The sequence below is a fragment of the Magallana gigas genome, chromosome 2 (assembly GCF_963853765.1).
Source record: "Magallana gigas chromosome 2, xbMagGiga1.1, whole genome shotgun sequence".
Lineage (NCBI taxonomy): Eukaryota > Metazoa > Mollusca > Bivalvia > Ostreida > Ostreidae > Magallana > Magallana gigas.
The window spans coordinates 61236018-61246513 of NC_088854.1; positions in this window are offsets into that span (position 1 = coordinate 61236018).

Below are 10496 nucleotides of genomic sequence, written 5' to 3' on the forward strand. Positions count from 1 at the left end.
TGCAACAACTGCATCAAATTTTATCCCTCTCTAAATTTAGACACTGCTGATCCTTTGGTCTGTAATGTTTTACCATCTGTTGAAGGGAATCCTAAGTATGCCAGTTTGTAATATCGGTTGATTTGTCGATGGTATAGCATCATGTTTTGTAAGACTATTGTAACTGAAGCCGTATAGTGGCCAATGAAATTGGCATCTTTTCCATTAACATTAGTTAGAATGTAAAATCCAGAGACAATTGATGTCTAGCATCCACTCCTCACCTGGCAATTAGGTTGTGTGCACTCTTTATCATTCTCTTTACTAAGCTGACGTTCATTATTTGTCTTCTCTTGTGTCACTCGCTGTTGACATTTGTGGCTAATGTGTCCTTTTGATTGCAATTAAAACAAATGATGTCATCTCTTATTGTCTGTCTGCAAACTCTACCCAAATTTCCCTGCTGCTTTAACTGCTGAATTTTAGACTTAAGTTCCCTGATTTCTGCATCTCTGCCATCATCTTGTTTACACAGGGTTTCAGTGACAATTTTGCCTTATTTAATTTCCCTGTCCTCTTTACTTCAGCTTTCATGCAAGCATCGAATTCCACAGTTATCTGTAATGTTCTGTCAAAGAAAACTGGCCGGGCACGCAGAATTTTAAGACAAACTTCAAACTTTGTCAACGGGTTTAGGAAACTGTCCATAGCTAGTGTATCAAGAACTTTCTTTGGTGCTTTAGGGTACACAAGGGTAACCAACTTTCTAATCGCCTGCCCTAGTTCCAACAGTGACTCACCAGGTTTTCTCTGCCTTGTCCTCAGTTCAGACTTATAAAGTCCTTCAATACTTGTCCGTGCAAAGCAATTAGCCAAGGCAGTGACTAATTATGCCCCCAATCGAAGAAGGGAGGGCATATTGCTTTGCTACTGTCTTTTGGTCGGTCAGTCCACCAACAGTTTCCGTTTTTTTTCTTCGCAAAGGATGAACATATTGATATGAAATTTGGTATACAGGTTTATCATTGGGTACAAACGAGCAATTTTTGACAGAGTTATGCCCCTTGACCTTAGAAAAGTTCCAATTATTTACAGTTTCCTTTCATTTTCTTCGCAGAAGATGCACATATTGAAATGAAATTTAGTATACAGGTTTATCATAATGATATCTAAGTCAACTGCTATTTTGGGTATGCATACCTGTTAACCCTCCCGCATTGCGCGGGAGACTCTCGCAAAACGGCCCAAAAATTTAACATCTCCCGCATCCAACCTATCTCCCGCGTGGGAGACAAATTTCTCCCGCAATAGTATTTGTCTTCCCCTGTACCAGGGAATCCATTCTGAATCTTTACATGCAAATTTCAACAACCACTGGGGGTTTTTCTCTGATTTTAAGCTCAAACTGCTGCTGTATAGCTTGAATATATCAAAATCCATCCAAGTACTGTCTACCGTGATCATAGTATGACATGTTATAGCCCAGTTTACTTTTTACGATTACTTCCGGTTTTGACTTAAATCAGTTATGTATTTTGTTATGCATAGGCCTTATAAAAAAATTAAATGAAAGCTTAAAACATCTGGATTTACTCTGTAACACCAAAGAAAACAATAACAGCCAGTGGTGTCACTTAACAGGTGCACAGGTAAAGCACCCAAGCCACGTGCAGTGAGTCGTGACTAATTCTGTCTGGCCAGCACAGTCGGTAAAAATCAAAGTGAGTTTGGAACAGAGTGTTTATACAAGCTACCGATAAAAGTGAAGCTCGAGGAAAAAGTGTAAAAGCATTTCACAAGAGTTTTTAAAGTTTATAGTACCCCTGTCATATAATATTTTGAACCCCGCGATATATTGAACCCGGGTTCAAAATATCGCTGCGATATATTGAACCCCCCCATAAAATATTGAACCCAGGTTCAATATTTAATGGCCGCGATATTTTGAACCCCCCTCTATTTTTCATTGGTATTGGAGAGGGGGTTCAAAATATTATGGCTGCGATATATTGAACCCCCTACCTTTTTCCAATTCCCATTGGAGAGGGGGTTCAAAATATTATGGCTGCCATATTTTGAACCCCCCTTTATTTTTCATTGCTATTGGAGAGGGGGTTCAAAATATTATGGCCGCGATATATTGAACCCCCTACCTTTTTCTAATTCCCATTGGAGAGGGGGTTCAAAATATTATGGCCGCGATATTTTGAACCCCCCTCTATTTTTCATTGATATTGGAGAGGGGGTTCAAAATATTATGGCCGCGATATTTTGAACCCCCTACCTTTTTCCAATTCCTATTGGAGAGGGGGTTCAAAATATTATGGCCGCGATATTTTGAACCCCCTACCTTTTTCCAATTCCCATTGGAGAGGGGGTTCAAAATATTATGGCAGCGATATTTTGAACCCCCCTCTATTTTTCATTGGTATTGGAGAGGGGGTTCAAAATATCGAGGCCATAATATTTTGAACCCCCTATTTTTTTTACAATTCCAATTGGAGAGGGGGTTCAAAATATTATGGTCGCGATATTTTGAACCCCCCTCTATTTTTCATTGGTATTGGAGAGTGGGTTCAAAATATTATGGCTGCGATATGTTGAACCCCCTACCTTTTTCCAATTCCCATTGGAGAGGGGGTTCAAAATATTATGGCTGCAATATTTTGAACCCCCTCTATTTTTCATTGCTATTGGAGAGGGGGTTCAAAATATTATGGCCGCGATATATTGAACCCCCTACCTTTTTCTAATTCCCATTGGAGAGGGGGTTCAAAATATTATGGCCGCGATATATTGAACCCCCTACCTTTTTCCAATTCCTATTGGAGAGGGGGTTCAAAATATTATGGCTGCGATATATTGAACCCCCTACCTTTTTCCAATTCCCATTGGAGAGGGGGTTCAAAATATTATGGCCGCGATATGTTGAACCCCCTACCTTTTTCCAATTCCCATTGGAGAGGGGGTTCAAAATATTATGGCTGCGATATTTTGAACCCCCTTTATTTTTCATTGCTTTTGGAGAGGGGGTTCAAAATATTATGGTCCCGATATTTTGAACCCCCTACCTTTTTCCAATTCCCATTGGAGAGGGGGTTCAAAATATTATGGCCACGATATTTTGAACCCCCTACCTTTTTCCAATTCCCATTGGAGAGGGGGTTCAAAATATTATGGCTGCGATATTTTGAACCCCCTCTATTTTTCATTGCTATTGGAGAGGGGGTTCAAAATATTATGGCTGCGATATATTGAACCCCCTACCTTTTTCTAATTCCCATTGGAGAGGGGGTTCAAAATATTATGGCCGCGATATATTGAACCCCCTACCTTTTTCCAATTCCTATTGGAGAGGGGGTTCAAAATATTATGGCTGCGATATATATTGAACCCCCTACCTTTTTCCAATTCCCATTGGAGAGGGGGTTCAAAATATTATGGCTGCGATATGTTGAACCCCCTACCTTTTTCCAATTCCCATTGGAGAGGGGGTTCAAAATATTATGGCAGCGATATTTTGAACCCCCCTCTATTTTTCATTGGTATTGGAGAGGGGGTTCAAAATATCGAGGCCATAATATTTTGAACCCCCTATTTTTTTTACAATTCCAATTGGAGAGGGGGTTCAAAATATTATGGTCGCGATATGTTGAACCCCCTACCTTTTTCCAATTCCCATTGGAGAGGGGGTTCAAAATATTATGGCAGCGATATTTGAACCCCCCTCTATTTTTCATTGGTATTGGAGAGGGGGTTCAAAATATTATGGCTGTTATATATTGAACCCCCTATTTTTTTTACAATTCCCATTGGAGAGGGGGTTCAAAATATTATGGCTGCGATATTTTGAACCCCCCTCTATTTTTCATTGGTATTGGAAAGGGGGTTCAAAATATTATGGCTGTGATATATTGAACCCCCTAGAAAATAGGGTATCCTTGGAGGTTACTCTAAATGGTAGTCCCCAGGTGGGAGAAAAGGGGGCTAACACCTGTGTACTGTGTATACACACCGGTAGTAGCTAGGTAAACAGTAGCTCCCTTCATAGCTGACATCAGCCTGTATAATATCCCTGTTATGTAATACAATTTGGGAATTGTGAGTTTCTACTGATCAATTAATTTGTGACCGCATCTGCCATGGACTTGGAAGAGTACCATGATAAGAAGGGTTTTCAATATATCGCAGCTAAAATATTATGAACCCCCTCTCCAATGGGAATTGGAAATAGGTAGGGGGTTCAATATATCGCAGCTATAATATTTTGAACCCCCTCTCCAATGGGAATTGGAAAAAGGTAGGGGGTTCAATATATTGCGGCCATAATATTTTGAACCCCCTCTCCAATGGGAATTGGAAACAATAATATTTTGAACCCCCTCTCCAATAGCAATAAAAAAAGGAGGGGGGTTCAAAATATCGCGGCCATAATATTTTGAACCCCCTCTTCAAAGGAAATTGGAAACAGTAGGGGGTTCAATATATCGCGGCCATAATATTTTGAACCCCCTCTCCAATGGGAATTGGAAATAGGTTGAGGGTTCAATATATCGCAGCCATAATATTTTGAACCCCCTCTCCAATAGCAATAAAAAATGGAGGGGGGTTCAAAATATCGCAGCCATAATATTTTGAATCCCCTCTCCAATGGGAATTGGAAATAGGTATGGGGTTCAATATATTGCAGCCATAATATTTTGAACCCCTCTCCAAAGGGAATATTTGAACCCCTTCTCCAATAGCAATGAAACATTGAGAGGGGTTCAAAATATCACAGCCATAATATTTTGAACCACCTCTCCAAAGGATATTGGAAACAGTAGGGGGTTCAATATATCGCAGCCATAATATTTTGAACCCCCACTTCTATGGGAATTGGAAATAGGTAGGGGGTTCAATATATCGCAGCCATAATATTTTGAACCCCCTCTCCAATAGCAATAAATAATGGAGGGGGTTACAAAATATCGCAGCCATAATATTTTGAACCCCCTCTCCAATGGGAATTGGAAATAGGTAGGGGGTTCAATATATCGCTGCCATAATATTTTGAACCCCCTCTGCAAAGGGAATTGGAAACAATAATATTTTGAACCCCCTCTCCAATAGCAAAAAAAATAGAGGGGGATTCAAAATATCGCGGCCATAATATATTGAACCCCCTCTCCAATGGGAATTGGAAACAGTAGGGGGTTCAAAATGTCGCAGCCATAATATTTTGAACCCCCTCTCCAAAGGGAATATTTGAACCCCCTCTCCAATAGCAATAAAAAATGGAGGGGGGTTCAAAATATCGCGGCCATAATATTTTGAACCCCCTCTCCAAAGGAAATTGGAAACAGTAGGGGGTTCAATATATCGCAGCCATAATATTTTGAACCCCTCTCCAATGGGAATTGGAAATAGGTAGGGGGTTCAATATATCGCAGCCATAATATTTTGAACCCCCTCTCCAATAGCAATAAAAAATAGAGGGGGGTTCAAAATATCGCAGCCATAATATTTTGAATCTCCTCTCCAATGGGAATTGGAAATAGGTAGGGGGTTCAATATACCGCAGCCATAATATTTTGAACCCCCTCTCCAAAGGGAATTGGAAGCAATAATATTTTGAACCCCCTCTCCAATAGCAAAATAAAATAGAGGGGGATTCAATATATCGCGGCCATAATATTTTGAACCCCATCTCCAATGGGAATTGGAAACAGTAGGGGGTTCAAAATGTCGCAGCCATAATATTTTGAACCCCCTCTCCAAAGGGAATTGGAAATAGGTAGGGGGTTCAATATATCGCGGCCATAATATTTTGAACCCCCTCTCCAAGAGCAATGAAAATTCGAGAGGGTTTCAAAATATCGCGGCCATAATATTTTGAACCCAGGGTTCAATATTTTATGGGGGGGTTCAATATATCGCAGCGATATTTTGAACCCGGGTTCATAATATCGCATAATATATTGAACCCGGGTTCAATATTTCGCGGTATCAAAATATTATATGACACCGGTACTATGAATTACAGGGATATGCTATAGACATTACAACAGAGATCATTTTTAAAAAATGCTGGAGAAATACATGTTGTTTTGTGAATTAAAAATCTATGATTCTATGCAGTGATGGTTCAATACTGAACAATAAGAAGACTTATAATAATATAAAAAGTGGCACTATTGACTTCTTGTATTGTACCATGCAAACAAAATAATAGTTTTCTGAACATGTACAGCAACACAAGTTGTAATTGCACACTGGTAGTCATAGAAATGATAAAATTTAAAATGATTGCAAATGCATTAATTACAATGGTAAAATAAGGTATCTAACAGTATTTTTAATATATATTTGCATTTCACGTGAAAAAACGTCGTTTACGCAAAATCTCCCCCTTAGCCAAGTTGGTAAGGGGGAGATTCTCCCACATAGCAGCTTTGAAAGGTTAACAGGTATGGGTATGATCTAGCAATTTATACCCCTTGGTCATAGAAAAGTTTCAATTATTTATAGTTTCCATCCATTTTCTTTGCAGATGTTTCCAAGGAAGGGGACATAAGTGTTTTATAAACATCTCTTCTTCATTGAAGTCTGTTTCATTTGTTCAGTTCTGTGCAGTATTCAAAATGAACCTTGAAGTCCATCCAGGCCATCGAAGGTTGATCGGGTAATTCTTGACCTTCACAATTCTGCCAATGTTTTGTCTCTTCAGTTCATGACTGCTGTCTTCTTTCGAGAACTACATTTTGATAGCATCTGGAATGTCTGCTTTTTATCTTTACAGTGTTAAAAGGGCATGCCAAACCTTCAAGAAGTATTTCATACTGTTGTATTCATATGTTAATTTGTTACATGTGATCCTTACAAGGAAATTAAGGTAGGTCTGTAACAATGAAATGATAAACTTCAAGTTGAAGATATCCGTGGTGTTACATACAAAGACAAGCTGTTATTGTGTGTACTGGTCCATTGATTAAGCATACATAAGCCCAAATGGTATTATTTTGTGGGTATAACTGACAATATGATACAGTAAAACTCGTTTAGTACGAACACGGATATAGGGAATTATCGGATATAGCGAAGTTTTTTAGAGTCCCCGGTAAAATTCTTAACAAATCTTTACAAAATTTTACGTTTATAACGAATTCGGATATAACGAATTTACGGATATACCGAACTGATTTTGAGTCCCATAGAGGTGAATAATAACGAAATTTAACACCTTTATAACGAATTTTTTTACAGTTTAAAAAAAGTTTGCACTTCCAGTTAACAAACTAGTTTGAATGAATATATTTTCGTATGCTTTTTTCAATTTACAATCCGATTAGTAAAGTTATCAAAGTAATGAATTTCTATTTTAAGCCTAAAATAGCAAAAATTATAGTCTGGTGAAAGAAAACATGTATATAGTGAATTCGCTATAAATATTATTACGGATTCGTTATACGGATATAACGAATTACGGATATAACGAAGTAATTCAATTGGTCCCTATAACCCAGTTTTACTGTATAAATTAATATTTAGCTACATGCTAAGGTTTTGTCATTTAGTGAATGAATACTTGAAATTTGTAAATGTCTGAGAAGACAGATCATTGTGGGTAAGTATGAACTAACCAGTATTGATGCTTACTGACAATCTCTGTGAACATGTGTTGTTCCGGGTTAGTCCTTGTCTGTCCTTTTATGTACCCTAAATGTATATAACTGTCTTAGGAGATAATGGGTTCAAATCCCATCACTACTGCATATGTTTTCAAGTAGTGTTTTAAGGTAGGTCTCCAAGTTCTAGTATCAACTAATACAACTGTTATGGTTGCATGCTGTTTTATTTTTCCCTTGTTTTGTCTCCAACATCAATCCGATTTAAATCTAAATGATATTGTTTATAAAATTGTTATTAATTATGAATCATTTGCTTTACAAGAAAATGAAGATGAAATGAAAATGATTTTTTTTTCAAATGCTTCTGACAAGATGCTTTATTTTTAACTCCTTTTTCTTTATGGAATGAGTTGTTAATTGTCAGACTATAGTAAGGAAATATGTACTTTCAACTCCATGAAAATTTTAGATATTGCAGTTGATTCCTCAGTCAGCCATATCTGGAATTAAGGATGGGGTGGACACCAGTGAAGTCAGGTCTTCCCTTCAGATGTCCCAAAAACCAAGTTGCCTTGAGATACAGCCATTTATTGTCACTGAGGGTAAGATTATAAGTTGCCATGATACTTTGCTATCATTGATCATGTTGGTTTATCTCTATGAATGGTTACAGTAGTTATACCCCCACATAAGAAGGGGGATCTTTTTGGAAGCATTCTGTCCATCTCTTTGTCTGTCTGTTCTACATGATCAGTCTTCTAAGATATGGAGTTGCATTATTATACCATAGGAGTAAGTGATTAATAATGAAGGAGAAAAACAACTTATTATACCCGCACTTTCTAAAGAAAGTTCGGGTATATTGTTGTTACCCTGTTCCGTCCGTCCGTCCGTCTGTCACGTTTTACTTTCTCAAACTGCTCTTACATCTTATAAACCAGCAAACTGAACTCTTGGAGTTTGATTTGGGGTATCATGTTGTTTTGTAAAAAGGTTTCAAAAATTCTCTGTTAGTCCTGGGGGTCAAATAATTGGTAAAAAATGACGTTTTTTCACAAAAAACCTTCTTCCTCGAACTCCTCCTACATTTTCAACAGTAGACAAATCATCTTTTGGAATATGTTTTAGGGTATCCTGTAGATGCGCAATAAGGTTTCGGAATTTTCAATTTTGTCCTGGGGGTCATTTAATGGCTGAAAAATGACGTTTTTTTTTACAAAAAAACTGGTTTCAAAAACGTCACTTTTTTTTGGCAGTAGTCAAATGATCTTCTAGAATATGATTGGGGGTGTCATATTGAGGCGTGATCAGGTTCCAGAATTTTTTTTTTATTAAGGGGATCAGTGGGCAACAAAAAATGACGTTTTTTGGCCAAAAAATATGGTTCCCAGAACTCCTCTTACAACTTTTGGAGTAGCTACGTCATCTCTTGGGATATAATTGGGGCTGTCCTATAGATGTGCAATAAGGTTTTAAAAATTTAAATTTCATCCTGGGAGTCAAATAGTAGCAGAAAATTGACGTTTATTACTAAAAAACAAAACATTGATCCAAGAGCTCCTCTTATGATTTAATGGATAGACAATCATATCTTGGGATATGATAGGAACTGTTCCATAGATGTGCATTACGGTTTTGAAAAATTAAATTTAACCCTGAGGCCCATTACCTACCGGTACATACCTTTTGATGCCCTTTATGGATCAAGAATATATATGGTTTAGGGGTGGGGATCTCAACCGTTTTCGAGATATTCGTGCACTTCCTGTTCAAGGGGGGTCATGACCACCCCCAGGGCCCATGACCTACATACTGTTTGATGCCCCTTGACACAAGGAACAAGAATATATATGGTTTAAGGGTGGGGATCTCTACTGTTTTGAAGATATTAAGGGACTTGCTGTTTGAGGGGGTCAGGACCACCCACAGGGCCCATGACCTACATAACATTTGATGCCCCTTGACATCAGAAACATGAATATATATGGTTTAGGGGTCATGATTATAACAGTTTCTGAGATATATAGTAATTTTAAATTCCTGGGGGGTGGGGATGACCCCAGGGGTCAGATCTAATAAACCCTATATATTGCCAGTAACAGCCAATATATGATTATGAAAACCCTATATTATTATCTTTGTCCGTTTTCAAGTTACCCTTTACAATAGAGTCTACGATTCTTCCTACAAGGTTCAATGTTAGACCCCACACCCTTTTGACACCCCCCTCCCCCGAAAAGTGGTTGTCTAACCCAAAATGAGAAAAATCAAACCAGGGTGCACAATTAGATATGCAGGCCTATCAAATCCTAGAGTTTTGTACAATTCTGTTCAGCCATCTCTAAGAAACAAGTTCAGAGCAGGAAAGAAGAAAAAGAAGATGAAGAATAATAATACATGTATTAAGAACCGTACAAAAACAATAAGTCTTCAAATTTCATTCAGGAGACTTAATAATAAAGATTAAATAGAGATAGGATCATCAAACATCAATAATTTAAAGATAATTGACAATTTCTGATTCTAAGGGGGTCAGGATGACCCCTTAGGGTCATGACTTACATGCCATAATGATCTGATGCGCCTGTATGACCTAAGGAGGAATAATATCTTTGGATTAAGGTGGGGATGGCTTTTATGATATTTAATAATTTCAGGAAGAGCATTTGGGATCATGACCTACATACCATCTTAAATGCCTTAAACAAAGAAACAATAATATAATATGTACATGATATATGATTGATCAATTTAAGAACCCAGATACAGATCAATCATCTGTTTTGTAATACTTCCTATGTATATATACATGTATATGTATTAGTTTTTGTTTTGTTCTATACTATTCATGTTCATGACTGTAGTATGGCTTAGTCTTATTTTAAATTACATTAAAAAATTGTCAAA